This window comes from Lagopus muta, chromosome Z, assembly GCF_023343835.1.
Source record: "Lagopus muta isolate bLagMut1 chromosome Z, bLagMut1 primary, whole genome shotgun sequence".
NCBI classification, from domain to species: Eukaryota; Metazoa; Chordata; class Aves; order Galliformes; family Phasianidae; genus Lagopus; species Lagopus muta.
The window spans coordinates 71,282,903-71,299,684 of NC_064472.1; the positions used below are offsets into that span (position 1 = coordinate 71,282,903).

General features: G+C 43.1%; 1 protein-coding gene across 6 annotated transcripts in view; it reads right to left on the minus strand.

The window, feature by feature from the left end:
* The window catches only part of PALM2AKAP2 (PALM2 and AKAP2 fusion), a 248,699-nt gene that overhangs the window by 75,817 nt on the left and 156,100 nt on the right, over positions 1 to 16,782 (minus strand). Inside the window, exon 1 of one of the 6 annotated variants that reach the window (XM_048932440.1) lies at positions 13,599 to 13,707. The exons of the other annotated variants lie outside the window; for them this stretch is intronic. The gene's annotated coding sequence lies outside the window, so the exon portion shown is untranslated. Of the gene's footprint in view, positions 1 to 13,598; positions 13,708 to 16,782 lie in introns of those variants that run through there. 6 annotated transcript variants of the gene reach the window in all.

Consider the following 16,782-nt stretch of genomic DNA (forward strand, 5'->3'; position numbering starts at 1 on the left):
GCCCCACATCTTAACTCCTTCTTTTCTTTATCCGTTGTAGAGGAGCTGACCTGCAGTCTATCATCAAATCAAGACCTGTAGAAACCTTAGCTTGCCAACCATAACCACTGAAAAAACATTTTCAGTTTGAATTACACTAGAGCTGGTACTGAAAAAGGCAAGGTGACGGAACTCCTTTCTGGGACTCTGCAGCCCTGTGAGTCTATGGGTAGCAATGCTGTTTACTGAACAACAAGCCCCTCCCACTTTCTTTACTCTCTCTTTAGACTACTTTTTGGGACAGAAACTATCACTTATAACTGGTTTATAAAACTACTTAAATCCAATTTCCAATCTTAATTAGGGATGCTGCAGTGAGCTACCCAGAGCACCATTAATCCACTGCTGGTGTTTCACATAAGTTATAACAGGAAGCTAGACCATCAGGGAAATGAATTAAAGAAAATTCTGGGTTTGAGAGAACTGTCAGAGCAAGAGCTTAGGATCTGCATTCCTGCAGCAGCTTGTGTCTGTGGGAAATCCTGATGGGACCAACGAAAACAGGAAAAGGTGGGATGGTGGGCCTACTCATAGTCTGATAAAGTAAAATAAATGCATGGGGCATTGCAGGATTCAGCCCCAACTGTGAGTATGTGCTTCAAAACAAGCTAAAAAAGGCTAGAGTTAAACTTGAACTTAGGCATCTTGTCTGATAAATATAGAAACTGAATATACCCCACCCCCAACATCCGTGAGGAGAATTTTCCCATTTCTCCAATGGGAGCTAGATAGGACCAGGAATGAATAATTTACATCAGAAGCCAGTGATGCTTCACTTGATTAGGATGCCTCTAATGAAAAGCCAGAATGCTGTATATGTAATTGCTACTGATTGACACAATCAAATCATAGCCATTCCCCTGAGAAAAAACCTGACTGTATGCTGAGCAGCGTCAGTACTTTCACAGAGAAAAATCTGTTATTTGTTGAAACAGTTACCAAACTGCTTCATACACAGCATCATAAAAAAGTTCATTGTCACTGTACAGCAAAATTAGAGTGGAATCTCTGAGTCTTTGGAAGAGTATGTCTTTTTATTAAAGCAACAGAATCAACTATGCTTTAAAGTAAAAGGAAGCAAAAAAAAATAAAAAATTCAGTGAATTGAATGGAATCATTCAAACCTTACGAGTGAAAGTTGTGTCTTTAAAAGTTTTCAATAAAATCACACAATAATATCCTGAGGAAAACCAAAGCCTTGGTACTTTTTTCCTTCTCAGCAATATCAGTTTACAGCTCAACAACACAACACAAGGGTGGAGGAGGAAATTCCTTTATTCTCACCTTCCCCCCCCTGCTCTTACCCTCCCTTAAAAAAAGTTCCTTTCAACAAGCTGTAATACAATGAATTTGTCATCAATTGTTTACAGGAAAAAAAATCCCCATTTTTTCCTTCTATGCAAAGAGTTTAATCCCAGCATGTTGGCTTGATTTTATAAAGAAGGGAAAAAAGCTACATACATACAAAATGACAGGAAAGAACCATGTCAGCGCCCAAGATCAATAAGCCTACACAACGCTCAATAAATTTATAAACACAGGACCATTTAGCCTTGAAATGGAGAAAAAAGGCGTATGCACCCTCACCAAATAACATTAACAAAAGCAGAGAGCAGCAAGTGCTTATTGCATTCTGTCAGGTGGCAAATTTACCACTGCACAGAGGAAGAAAATAAAAGCACACTGGCAGCATTCCCACTACAGGACTGGACTAACAGGCATTCCTAATTATCTTTTAAATTTGGGTTGTTAAAGGGTGCTGTGAATAAACAACAAGGCTTGCAGAAACAACGCTGCAGCATTAAAGAGGAAGAATTCAACAACAAAAATGAAATCCTTACTCCTACTAATTCCCATTAAGAGATTTTCTCTGGTGAAAGGTTTCCAGCTACAGCAGATGCTGACGACTTTCTGATGCTGCTTGTTTTGGTAACTTCTGCTAAAGATGAAGAAGCCAACTGCTGCAAGATCAGCCTGGAAAGCTCTGAGCTTTCTTTGAGATATTCAACAGCAGTGCAGTAACTCACCAGCCGTCCGAGAAAAAGTAACACTCCAGAAAGAAATGGAAAGACACGGACACATTATGCTTTATGACTCTTCATACATATCATTTACACTAACCATTACGGATATCAAGACCAGAGCACCTCCTGATGTTTCCCTCCCTAGAGACAGGGGACTGGTTCTGTTTTAACATTTCTACATGGAAGCAGTGCTGTGAAAGAGACCAGGAGTAAGATCAGGCTTTTAATGCCTCCTTATGGCTTCATGTTCTGAATGACTGTTATCTATGTTACATTATTTATAAATAGTTGATATTGAAAATCCAGATACAAGACAGATCAACAAAGCAAAAGGACTTGCTTGGTGACTGCATTCCATTCTTTTGTAGATGCAGTAATAACTTAGGAGTGAAAATGCAATTCAGTTAAGTTATTCTAAGGCGAAGCTAGAATAATTCTGTGGTGAATCAGACCAAAGCATTGACACGTTGACACGGATCAAAATATTTTTCTCTGCCACATCACTGTATTTGTATTAGTTCCCCAGCAGTCAGGGCTGTTACTGACATTCAGCTGCAGCTGGTAGCAGAACTTGGAGCAACTAATATGAAAAACAACCTCTTCTGCAGGAGTAACAGAAAGCCAATTTCCCTTTCATTTTTAAAGCAGATTGAGCTATTAAGTACATCTCTGGTTTTTATTGTTTCAAAATCTTTCAGAATTTAACAGATTACAATTTTAAGTTGTGATGGATGGAAAGACAGAATAACCTTCTCATGGGCTCCTTGACTGCTCTTCTCACATATTGTATTTATCCTCTTCTACACATGGCTTAGGTGAACAAGAAACCTCAATCAGTAAGTTAAAACAATCAGAGCACTTCCCTGAAAGAGAACAGTCAACTTTCCTCTCAGCTTCACATAAATCATACAATGACCAGAGCTGGGATGAACTTAGAATATGTACACTTCATTCTTTCTAAGGCCTCTGACACCCTTTGAAGTATTGAAAACTCACAAAACTTAAAGAAGAAAAGGACTGAGATTCTGCAAGAAAAGAAATACCTTAAAGATGGTGGGATGGGACAATGACCCACAGAACAAGGAATGGAGGATATTCACCAGCAGAAAGGAAATGGGAGCCATTGCTGGGTGACTGAGAATGGAAATATGCTGCTGCAAGAGCTGCTGGTGCTCTTTGCCTCCAGCTGAGCAGAGACATGCACCAACACAATTGCCCTGCCCAAGAGGACTGCTCCAGTCCACAGAGAAGAGTTGAGAGCTCTCGTGGATGCTGTTAGTTCCATCTCTGTACCTTCTCTTGTGAACCTTCCAATCACAGCAAATCCGTATCAATAAACCCAAAACACAAATTCTGGCATCACAGTCAGGGACTGGAAGAAACAATGGGGGAGATTATTAGCATGTTTATCTATTCATCTGTGTTTGTCAGCACAGAGAAAAACCACATGATCTTCTCTTGCCAAACCATCCTTACTGACATTACTGAAAGGTTGGGTCTCAGGTTTGAAATATTTGGCTTTTATGGGAGGGGTGGCTTTTATGAGGGCTTTTCATTGAATGGTATAAACCTAAACATCTGAACAACAAAAACAAAGTCTCCAGAGAGGTCATTCTTTCAGACTCTTCAGATCTTTACAATACACATGAAATCTAAACGTTTTTACTAGTTTTTTCTCTTCAGACCAGGAAATGATCTGAAACTTTAAAGATTCAGAAAAAAAAAAAAAAAGAGAGATAGCAAGCCAAAACTTGTTGTGGAGTTTCTCTTCAGTTTAACAGATTTTACTCATTTTTTTTTAGGGCTTCTTGTAAGCTGAAGACAACCAGAATTTGCTTTTAGTTTCTTTAAGAAGGCATTTATTCTTTTACTGTGGACCATCAATACCAAGCCCTACCTGAAACCCACAGAATAAAGTAAATAGACTAAGTGAAGAATTAGAAGCAATGAAGTGAAGTTGCCGTTCTTTGTTCCTTGATACACAGCCATACCCATTGCTGACACAGTCCAGGGAAGCACCACAATCAGTCCCTGAATTCACAGATAACTAGACAATTTCATCCTGAACTACGAAGTCCAATTTTCAGACCTGGCAATCTCTACAGCCACTTTGCAGTCCAACTTCCAATCATCCACCTTAAAGCCTGACACGTTCATCTGATAAAGCTCTTCCCCACATGATGAGACCTTCAGACACCACCAGACTGGTGCTTGATACGAAGCTCTCCATCAGAAGAAGTAAACTTTGAATACTCATTTTCTGTTTGAATTTTTACTCTCTGCTGGCTTTTAGCACATTATCATCCAGCAACAGAACATACGCATAATGTGTTTCATCAGCACAAAGCTAAATGTATGGCTCTGTGTCAAGTCCCAAACATGAAATGCAACAGAGCAACATGGGCCTGTTTCCACACTGCCTAAAATATCTAAGATCCAACTTTTTGCCAGCATGACTCTCAGCAGTGAGCCTCCTCCAGTACTATAGCCCACCACTTCCCTTGGGAATGGAACTGACACATCACTGCAAAATCGTGGCTCCGTGCCTAACAAAATGAAGTCCTCTTGCTGTGAAAGTGGGTTGTCTTTTTTTCTTTAAAAAATTAATGTATTCTATTTCAAACTCAGGTTTGCCACAACAAGAACTGCTAGGCCTGCAGTGTCTCCTCCCTCCTTTCCCCTCCTCCCTTCTGCCTCCCAAAGAAATTAAAGTATTCATTACCTGTATCAGCTAGAAAGAAGACTTAAATGGCATGATGAATTACCCAAAGCAGCTGCACCTTGACAGACAGCTGATGCTGATGTGATGTTAGGCAAAACATACACGTATGTGCAGGCCTTTTAGCTATGAATTCAGTCTCAGGCCATAAATTACAGAAGTCTCACTACACATTTTTGTTACAGTCCCACTAAACTGAGAGATCTCTGAAGATCTGGTGGAGCATCTGCAGTGGTAACTCAACATTTTGGTGTCAACATGTTTGTTGTTCGCTTCCCCAGTCTGGATCAACAGCTCCACCTGTTCTGAAGGACACAAGTCCACTCAGAGGAAGCATGAGTGGGGTCTGATGTTCCACACTTTTTCTGTAGAAGCGTAAAAATCTGTAGAATATCTGTTGCAGGTAAGACACTGAAGAGTCCTCTTCTCCTATGAAACTGAGATGGGGATCTAATCTGAGTCCAACCCTACAGCCCTTCAGAGACCACACTGGTACAAGAGACACCCATGTATCAAAAAGCTAAAAGAGGCATGTGTTATGTCAATAGAATTGCTTTCACCCGTAACTATTTCAGATTTCTGACTCTGCTGCTGAATGCTTCGGTTAAGACATCCTAACCACAGCTTTAAACACCATCTGGTTTTCAACTTAATGAACACTCATAAGCGATCTCCTCTCACTCTCCTCCTTCCACTTAACTCTACTTTTCCTAGAAATGGATCTGCTTGTGTAACAAGATTTTTTTTTTGCCTCCAGATTGCGCTCCAGTACCAAGCATTAGAACCAAATCACTCATCTGCGCCTGAAGGATCCCAGCTTGGCTCTCCATTCTGAAGAAACAATCCCATAGACACAGGAAGAGGCATTCTTCAAAAAATACCATGCCCATAGCCCTCAACCCAAGAGATCCACAATCTAGGTAGCTTAGATGAGCTGGCAGTATCCTCTCAGATGATCCTGGAATGCTCCCTTTTTGACAGTCTGCACTGTTGAGAACACAGGGTGTTGACTTGGCTTGATTTCCCTCCACAAAGCTTCTGATAGAAGCATGAGAACAGCCTTATTGTACTTTCTTACAGAAACAAAACAGGTTTCCAGCAGATGGAAGGAGATGGATTAACACAGTTCTACTCAACAAGTTATGGAAGAGCTGTGTCCCTTGCCCAGGCCAGGAGGATACACTGACTTGCCAGAGTCAACAGGAACAGAGGCAAGAAAGGCCTGAGGGCTCAACTTCTGTGTTTCCCACATATCCCACGAGAAGCAGAGCAGAACAAAGACATTTTGCTATCCAATCACTTCTGCTGTATAAACGAAACCTCTCAATTATGGAGAGGCCTGTGAATGAATGAGAGGCACAAATGCCTAAGAACATTTCTTTCATAGCAGAAGGAACCTGATGGTGTCCAACAAAGAAAAGTGAGAAAGAAAACTACCCCCAGGAAACCATCAGGTAATTCTGAAAGATTGGCTTACTTGACAGTGACTCCCATCCGACTCACCTTTAGGTATCTCTCAGTGTCCACCTAGCTATTGCCAGCTCTCTAGTGACAACACCAAACGTCATTTTTTTCCAAGATGCTGGCCTTCCTAAAAATTTCAGTTACCTGGGCTTCTCATTGATATCTCTGGATTAATGAGATGGAGAAAGGTTTTCAAGAAATTTAAGGGCTTAAACATACATCCTGGTCAGTAATGTCAAGTAATTAAAAGATATTTTTAATTTAAAGTGAGAAGTATTCCCTAGAAATCTTTGGCAGTATATATTCTGGCCTGTAGTACCATGCCATCTTCATTCTTATTAACCAACTTGACAAACACATTTTATGCAACATGATAAATGTGAGCCTGGGCCTTACACATGCATCAGTCCAGAATGTCAAACAGGCAACAAGATAGGGCAGTTCAGAGTGCCTACCAAAAATACTGTTAAAAGGCCTCATTGTCAGAAACTGCACTTCACCTGCCCATGCTGGGTTCTCTTATAAAGCTAAAAGAGGAGTGAAATGCCAAGAAATCCCCCGAAGTTTGGTTACTACTCTGCTTCCTCAGAGCTGCTGCTCACCCTAGGGATTCTGAGGGACTCGAGACTCAGACAGGAAGAATAAGCCTACTCTGGCAAGAAAATATGGTGAACGAAGCTAATATGTGTCTGACATTTCTAAGTTAAACAAAGTCAGGATACAGAATCACCTAAGTGAAACTACAAATAACAGACAATCTAAAGATTGTAAAGACTGTAAAGTAAAGACTGTGGTATGTGAAGGACTGGGATGTGAAGGACTGTGAAAACTGGGAGCTTCAAATAGGTACAGGACACGCTTGGGGCTCCAAGCACAGGAAACAACAGCACACAGCAACTAGAACGAGAGTACAGGTACTTACTTAGATGCTGCTCTTTAGCTCTGGCTGAATGATCAAAACATTTATTTTTAATTAAGCCTATTTCAATATATCCACTGCTTCCACAACAGAAACATGCTGAAATGCCTTAAGTAGTCTGAGCATTTTCAATACATAGAGATAATGAAAAGACTTGCAAAGATAAAGCAATCCATCAGGCCATAACTTTGGCTGAATTTTTCTTTCCAATGATGGCAACAATCAGCAGGAGCAAGGAACAACAAAAGACTGGATCAATCTTTGTTTAGAAAAGAATACCACCTGCTCCACAGTACAGCCCATACGTTCATATGATGTGGTATCGAGACTGAACACCTGAACTGTTGCATTTCCTCCTGACAGTAAAACAGCTGTGCCAGGAACACACACCTTTGGACAGACAGAAACATCTGGAACTTCAAACAGTGTCACAAGCCTCTTCACCTTGTGCATACTTCAAATGTTTTGAAATCAGGTTAACTAGCTCTGGATTTATTGATAGCAGTTCCCATGCCAACATGTAGGTTCTCAAGAGCATTGTGGCCAATATCTTTTCTTAGGATCACTCTTGGGGCAGGGTAACAGCTAATGGGGAACTCTAAAATTGGAAATAATGTGACCTATTTACAAAGAAAGACGACAGTGTAATGTTTAAAGATTTGAGACTGGCTTCACTTTGTCTTTTTTACAAAGCTATGGGAGCGCTGTCACACCTTCTAATAGACCAAAGCAGGAAAGTACTTGTACAAAAACATTTGGCTCAATCCCACTTTCTTCAACAAAAATAATCTTTGGTGCTTTACTGTGGAAAAAACTCCAACCCTTATTAATAGACTTATACAAACTTAATTAGTTTGACCTTAGGGGCTGGTGCTAGATGCTAAAGCTGGTGTACACTTCAGCTGGTCCCTACTTCTAGTGTAGTGCCTTCCCAAAGCCTGCCCAAGAGAAGTTATTACAAAAGTGAAATTTGTAAAAGTGAAGAAATTTGAAAGATGGATATATGTGGTGTATTGACAATCCTGTTAGGGAATTATTCTGAATTGGCATTACCAAACTTGCCCCAGGTTCAATGAGGCACAGAAGTAGGGTAATCCAAACATACATACAGATGGGGCCTTGTTTCTCACTGCACTTTGGGGGAGAAAGTTGCTGCTAGAAAGCTCAGCTTGATCTTAATGTTGGCACTGCTGTTCCAAATTACAAGGCACAGGATGACTGTTCAAATTCTTGGATTCATAGGATTAAAAAAAAAAACAGCTGTGATGTCAAATATAAATCCCTGAGAACTGCAGGGAAGGAAGGGACATGACTGCATGACCATTTGCACTTAAACCCAGGCTCCGAAAATTATTTACTTGGTTACTGTGATCAAGGCAGCAGTGCTTTGTATTCTTTTCTTATATTTAAATCAGTACTACACTGACATATTGCTAATTTAAACGTGTTCTGAAATTATGCAGGCAGAAGGTTGTTCTTCTCATATGTTAGAAGCTGAAGTGCTAAACTTTATTTACTAGAAAGCCACTTTTTACTGGTAGCGCTACACCCACTACACTCTTAGAAAGTTCTCCTGCTTCATGCACCCACTACACAGAGATAATACGAAGCAATGCAGAAACATGTAAGAAGGGCAGACACTGTTATGTGAATTTAACTACTGACACACTGAAAGTTTTCTGCCCTTTTTCCTTATTAACACTGAGAAAGCAAGAGAAGAGGGAAATGACGATGCCCAGAGCCACGAAAGAAGTGAGTGGAATCAACAGATTATGGAACAAAAATCCAGACTTCTTAAAGCATCTCTGTCCCTTGGACCACCCTTCATCTCTTCAGTCAGTCAGTCAAAGCTAGAAAATAAATTCTAACATAGCAGAACATGCTTTCATCACCCAGTAGTACATAACAAAGTTTTCCCAAGTGCTAATGCAGCTTCTGAAGTTACAATTCAGACCCTTCTGAAGATAAGCACATGCTCTGAATAGAGTGAAGGGAATTCATTCTGTCTTAGAAGCATTATTGCTGGGTGTTATCTTGTGCTTTGTTTTGTTTTTCTGTTATTAATAAGGGACTGAAGAAATCATTTTCTCAGCTAAAAAATACCCAGGGAAATTTCTCATCTCTGCAGCACAGTGCACAAAAGCACCATATCTAGCAAAATAGCACTTGAGTCTCATTATTCCAAAGTATTTCTATCACAGTTCTGAAGAATTACTCTTTAGGTACAGTGTTACTCTCTCCTGTAAATTTCACTATCTTGCTGTCATCAAGTTAAAAAAAAAGTGTGATGGAACTCTCACCAATTATAAACTGAAGACAGTGCATTTTCTTAAAAAATTAAGGATGGCAGACATATACTTAGAATGGATTACTGAAGATTGCTCATCACCAAGAATAAGACCCTAATTTGTATGGCTAAATCAGAATTTTAATAAGATATTCATTCTGTCACGATACCACAGTACCCCTGCACTGTGAATAACATTATGTGGGAGATAAGCAAAGTGATGACAAAACAGAGCCTTCTATAGAACGAAATTTTGAACAAAAATTACAACGTGATTTCTGTGTACCATGATGTATCCTACAATAGCAACTGAAATGAGAGCAGCTTTAGCAGTACTCATGGAAACATTGTACAGCAGCCCTGGAGATCTTTTACTGCAGAGGAGAAAAAGGAAGAGAAAACAGTTCCACTTTACAGCTGGGAAACTTCTGCAGTGAGGACCGAGACATCTTTTGTCAGGAAGGAGTGCAGTGTATCTGTGGTTTTCTAGAGTGACTGTCTGCAATTCACCTTTTAAAAAACTGTATGGAGTTCAGTACTGATTTGCCATGATTCTCACCTGATCACCAAAAGCAGTACTGGAAGGGCCCAGAGATGCCACCCGAGTCAACATTTGGATTCTTGTAGTCAAATTAACGGCTATTACAGTAAGTTACCATCAGGCTAATCTAAAACACGAGATACATTAGAAGACAAACTCTATGGAAGCACCTTCCACATGGACTATCAGAGGAAGTTTATGTTGCCAACTCAAACTGGACACCTCATCTTTAGATTGCTGCAATGAAAATCAGTTCTGATTAAGCTACCACAGGACAAAAGCAGACCACAAGATCTGCATTCTCAGCGCAGACCTGATCGCCAAATCATTCTGCATTTCCTCATGTACCAATCTGTCCTGTGAAATATGTTGTATAGCAACAGCAGAGTCTCAGACAGGAGAGAGTTCGTAGAGTATGGATTTTGCACAACTCCATTTGTCTTGACACAAATAATGAGTTTTTATTGTTCGCAAAGATGAAACAGACTGATGTGGAATGCTAATTTATCAGAGCAATGTACCCAAAGTCTTAACACTGTTTAAGCAGATATAATTTAAAATTTTGGACATGTAGAAGTAAAATACTACCATTTTGGCATACGGCTCAAAGAGAATTACATAAATTACAGAACTAACTGCATTTGCTGGCATTCATTCACTGCTAATGCTATATTTCATAATTAAACTTAATTTTATTGAGCTGTACTCTACTGGTCTAGGTCAGCAGTCAATTAAAGAACAACCCTCTCCAGGCCCAATGCAACACTCCAGTAAGTAGGAGTATCATCATAAATCAGCAGGCTTTTTTGCTTATAGAAATTGAATGCCAGTGTTACCCATACCAGTTTTAACAGACGTGCTCTACTGAGCGCAAGCAGTAGAAATATCTTCTCCTCAGTGGCTTCTGAGTCCAGAAATTCTGCTAAGGTACCTTCAATGCCTTTGGTCATTAAATAAATAAAAAGAACTGACTGCAAACTGCAGTCAATGGGAGGCCACTGCTTCTCAAAGCAAGGAGATCCCTCCACTAGCAACCATTAATAACCCACTAACACAACTCGCTGATCATAAACAGGGAGGTAAGTGGCGTTTGGTTTCTCAGAAGCTGGGCTGATACCTGAAGAATGGAAATAAGAACTAGGCACTGGCTTTTCAAACGTAAACTTCATGAACAGGTACCTTGCCAACAAGTAAAGGAAACCGGACATCTCTGCCTTGGAGGTGGTCTGACAAGCACCACAGTTTAGGAGATCGCTGCACATTTCTTTAATGCCATGTGGTCTTTGCTGGGACCTGGATCTGGGTCACCTCTCTGATCTGGTGTCACAGCTGCTGCCACCAGCCTAGTCACAGGCAAGGTAAGGGGTGATGGAGGTTGTTCCCATCAAGAGAAAGAGCAAACACTGTCCATGAGAGTATTATTACAGCCCAGAAACTGGAAACCAAGAATGGAAAATCCTATGAAAGTAACGCAATTTACTGCGGGTCTCAAGGCTGCCAAACTCCTGTGCGCACAGGAGTCAAGATGAGCCCCTCCAACATAGGCTTTTAGAAGAAACAACCACCAATGCTTTTTAAGTAAAAAATACAAAGGGACAGTCTTGGCAGCTCGAACAAAACTGTTCATCCCATCACAATTGAACTGCCCATCTGAGGGCCAGCAATATTGCCACGTGTTGACGAGAGAAAAATCAGGCTGTGAAAGGCAATAATAGGGATTGTTCTAGCTGTTGCACTATGCAGCTCTTTATGTCTTGCTATAAATACAGTATCAATAGCACTTGCTAAATCAGCAGGTGTTTCCAGCAGCAAAAGTCAGTTTTGCAGCCTGGACAAACGAATCCACTCATGACCAGGGTAGGGTGCACATCCAACTTCTCACACTTTGCCTGTAAGCCACCAGCCCCGTGCTCCTAACTCAGTCGAGACTCCGGCAGATGTCAGTGTCAATTCTGAGTATTTTGAAACGACTTGGAATGCATCCCCTGGTAATGGAGTTGCACATCCACAGAAAAAGAAAATACTCATCAGTTGCCACAAAAGCTACTTCTTGTCAGCACAATTAAAAGAGACCAGACCGACAAATGTGGTTTAATTTGTTTAAGTGCTCACCTGGGACCTGTGCTCTTTGGACAGGTGCTTGGAACCAAATGTGAACAACAGCTTAGCAGTGTCTGTACGTAACACTTTAAATTTGTGACAAATTATTTTGGCAGAGGCTGTCAAAGGGCAGCAAACAGGATGGCATTCGGACATAAAAGGAAGAGAAAATGAATTAAAACTGGCCAATCCTGACCAATTAGGATGCACTTAAATGAATGCTTTAGTTTTAGTTATAGGTTCATCCTCTGCTGAGCACAGAGAGACAAATCTGCGATCTAAATACACCTGAGATATCTCCTAAGGAAAAAGAAGCCGTGTCCCATCCAAAGGTACTGATACATGTACCTATACCTTCCTTAGGATCATGGGGCTGGTGAGACCACAACACGGAATTATGAAAGTGAAATAAATCCCAGTCAGATAGGCAAAACCTCTGCAAAACACTTACACAGCATGAATACAAATAGACATACCAGAGCTATGAGACAATGCGAGAATCGGAGGATATCATTACAATGTCGAAGAGCTAATCACGATGCAAAATAAAACGCGTTTGTTCCAGCACTAAAATCACAACTGGGATCTGCTCTGCCTCTTCCTAACACTGGACTGCCCCTCACTTCCCTACCGCACATCTTCTGGGGCTGAGGTGCAGTTCATCTGAAGATAAAAACAAAGTTCAGGGTAACGATGGGTAATGATGAGTGGCACAGCGCACTCAAATGTCTGTATATCCACAGCAGCTGCCAGCCTGCCCACCTCTGCAATCATTTCAGTAACTTTTTAGGAGGAAACCACAATGCTTGAGAAGTTTATAATGAGTGGTGCCGGGCACAGGAATGAAATTAAAAAAAAATATAATAATAACATATTTAAAACTCATGCTCCACTCTTACAGCGGGAATCTAAAAATAGCAAGAATAGGAACAAAGATCAGGGAGATTTTTAAGTGCAAAAAGGGGAGTCCGGGAAAAATTGAGATGGCCATGAAAAAAACATGCTGATTAAAAAATAATTACGCCACGGGTTGCTCCGGATCCTGCCGAACCCCCCAAGGCCACCCGCCCGGCTCCCATCCTCCGTTTCTCCGGACCTTCCGCCCCCCGATCTGCGGGCTCCTGGGAGCTGCGCTCGCAGACCCGGCCTCGCGGAGCCACCCCCCGGGGCTCCAGCGCCTCCCGCCGCACGCATGGGATCCCACGGGCGTGGGGCCGTCCGCGCACCCCGGAGAGGTCCCCCACCGCGGCAGCCGTCTCCTCTCCTCCCCTCCCGCATCTCCATCCTTTCTTTCCCTCCTCGCGCAGCCATCCTCCCTCCTTGCCTTTCCCCTTCCCCTCTCCGCATTCCCACCCCCCACCCCTCATAACCTCCCGGACACGATCTGCTCCCGCATTCTGCCTCCCGCTTCCCCCAGGCGCGGCATTTCCACCTCGCTATCCCCCATTCCCGCCGCAGCCTCCGCTGCCTGCCGCGCGGACAGACGGACAATCGGACGCACGCACCGGCAGACGCGCGGGCTCCCCGCCACCTCTCCAAGCGCTCCCGCTCCTCCAGCGCGCAGCGCGCAGCACGCGCCGCCAGCCCCGGCACGTCGGGTCCCCTTCCTCCTCCTTCTTCTCCCCTCCCTCCCTGCCCGCCCCTTCGCCGACGCCAGGAAGAGGGGGGTAGCGCCGCCGCCCGCCCCGGCCCGCCCCGGCCCGCCTCGTCCCGGCCCGTCCCGCGGCACCGCGCCCCCCCGCGCCCCCTCCCGCTGCGCTCGGGTTACCGGGCGGCTGCCGGCGCTCTCCTGTTACGGGCAGCGCGGGGCCGGGGGGGGGGGCCGGGCCCTGGGGGTGTGCGTGCCGAGAGCCCGGGGGGGTTTCCTGAGGCTTGGGAGTGTGGGTGGTTTGCTGCTGCTTGGTTTTATTGTTTTGTTTTCGTTTATTCCTTTACAGTTTTGTTTCTTTTTTCTTTTTTTTTTTTCTTTTTTTTGTTAAATAATTGTTTTCCCTCTTTTTTTTTTTTTTTAATTTGTAGATTTAACTTTATTATTAATAATAATTATTATAATTAAACATGCTAAGAAGCAGAACTGACTTCCATGGGCTTCTCCAGTGCTCCCCTTGAGCCCTCTCGCCATTGTCATGTTCACATTGGGCCTTGGCAATGATGCCCATAGGCCTTCTGCCCTTGGCATGCAGAATCCTTCTCCTTGTTGATACTGGGGGATGCAGCTCCCAGCACCTCCCTCAACCTGCCTCTGTTTTTGCAGACCCCTGCTGTGATCTTTTGCATGATTCCTTCTCCTGTCTGAGGCATTCGGGATGCCTTTGTCGGTACCCTCTCTCCTCATCCTTGGTAACTTCTTCAACATCTTCCTGTCCTAACAGATCCCTTTTGGGATGATCTTTTTGAGGTTGTGCTCCAGAAGGTGAAGGGCATGGCATAGCTCCCCTGGGCAGTGAGCACAGCCCTGAGCTGCTGGAGCTCTGGGAGCATTCAGGTTCTACAGTTAGATGCAGGGTTTGGATGTTCCTGTGAGGAGCTGAGGGTTGAACTCGATGGTCCTTTTGGGTCCCTTCCAACTTGGGAAGGTTGCAGATGGGGCATTCAAGACCAGGCTTGATGTGGCTCTGAGCAGCCTGGTCTGGTGGTTGGCGACTCTGCACGTAGCAGAAGGGTTGAAACTAAATTATCATTGTGGTCCTTTTCAACCCGTTTTCACAGCCACTCTACGATTCTATGATTCTATGAAACAAGGAAGCCATTGATTTGTACCATGGCAAAGTAATGTTTTTCTCTTGACGATCAACGTTTCACAAGGAATTTTTCAGCACAGAACTGGTGTTGCCATGGAACTGTCTTAACCTGGAGATTCTGCTCCTACCATGGGCAGATCAGAACCTGCCATTTTGTGCATGTGCTTCATGATTTACCTCCTAGTACCTTTCCACATTACCTATTCTGAAATCTCTTTATTGCACAGCCAGCTTCACAATGTCCTTGCATCTCACACTTTCTTCTCATTATTTGAAAATGGATGATCTTTGAGGTCCCTTCCAACCCAAGCCATTCTATGCCGCCTTCACTGAGCTGGTACCATCCATTTCAGGGAGGAGATAGACTTTTATGTGGTCTAATAGTGATAAGGAAGAACTGCCATGTATTAAAAAAGGGGATATTTAGCTGAGATGTCAGGAAGAAATCCCTCACTCAGGGGCAGTGAGGCTCTGGCACAGCTGCCCAGAGAAACTGCAGGTGCCCATCCCTGCAGGCGCTCCAGGCCAGGTTGGATGGGCCCTGTTCTAACCTGACTTTCTGGGTGGCAGCGTCCCATGGCAGGAGCTTGGGGCTGGGCAGGCTTTGAGGTCCCCTCCGAACCAAGCATTCTGTGGTTCTGTGATTCTATGTCACTCCTATCACAGGTGGGGTGTGTGCACCCTGGGGAGCACACATCCCAGCACTGACCCTGCAGAGCCCCACATTGTCCCTCACTTCCCTCCATTGTCAGAGCTCACTGCTTGTTCCCATACTTTGCATTTTATCTTCTTACCAATTACTGAGCAACACCAGGGCTTTCCCTCTTGCTGCTATCACTGTTTGGTCTCCTTAAAAGCCTTTGTCAAGAGGCAAAAAAATCCAGTCTGATATGGAAATTAGATCACCCTTATCCACCCTTTTGCTGACCCTTTCAGAGACCTTCGAGAGGTTTGTTTAAGGCAGAATTTTACAGAAGCACTATTGAATCTTCTCAGATAGATTGCATTAATCCAGGTGTCCTTTAGTTCTAACCCAATTAGCATTTCTGTTTGCACAGCGCAGGCACAAGGTTTGCAGACCTCTGGTTCTCTGGAGCCTGTTTAGTGCTCAAAGTTTAGTTTCACTGTTGCTACACATCAGGTGTCAATGTTTTAAATGGGAGATTACGTGCTGCTGATGATAGTTCAGCCACTGCATCTTTGGGGGAGAGCTCAAGGACACAGATGCATACTCACTCACGTGTGTGCTACCTGAATGCTGTGACTGTGAAGGAGGCTTATAATAAAAGCAATCAGTGTAAGGGAATAGTTACATCTCCTTACATATGCAAAACCGCAGATTTGTAAGATGGTGCTATTAACATATGTAAGAAGCTATCTTACTAATTAACTGTATGTTGCCATGACCCTCTTAGCAGATGTATGTGTCTGAAAGCACAGAAAGTGTGGCACAGACAAACCTGATTGAAGATCTTTGACTCAGGATACTATTTGCCCTTCAACATACCTGCAGCCATCTGCTTTCATATCTCTTTCTCTTTCATATTTTGCTGTGAAGTCTCTGGGTTAAGGCTTTTCTTTGTTAGGGCATGTTTCTTATTAACACTTGCTCATAAGGGTGGAAAGAGGGAGAGAGAACGGCTCTGAGCCTGTAAATTGAGTACTTGTCTAAAGACAGAGTCCATTTGGAATCATAGTATCATTAAGGTTCGAAAAGGCCGCTGAGATCATCCAGTCCAACTGTATCCCCACCATGCCCACTAACCATGTCCCTCAGTACTTCATCTACATGTTTTTTGAATACCTCCTAGGATGTTGCCTTCACCATCCCCTGGGTAGCCTGTTCCACTGCCTGCACACTCTTTTGGAGAAGAAATTTTTCGTTATATCCAACCTGAACCTCCTCTGGCGCAATTTGAGTCAATTCCCTCTAATCCTGTCACTGTTA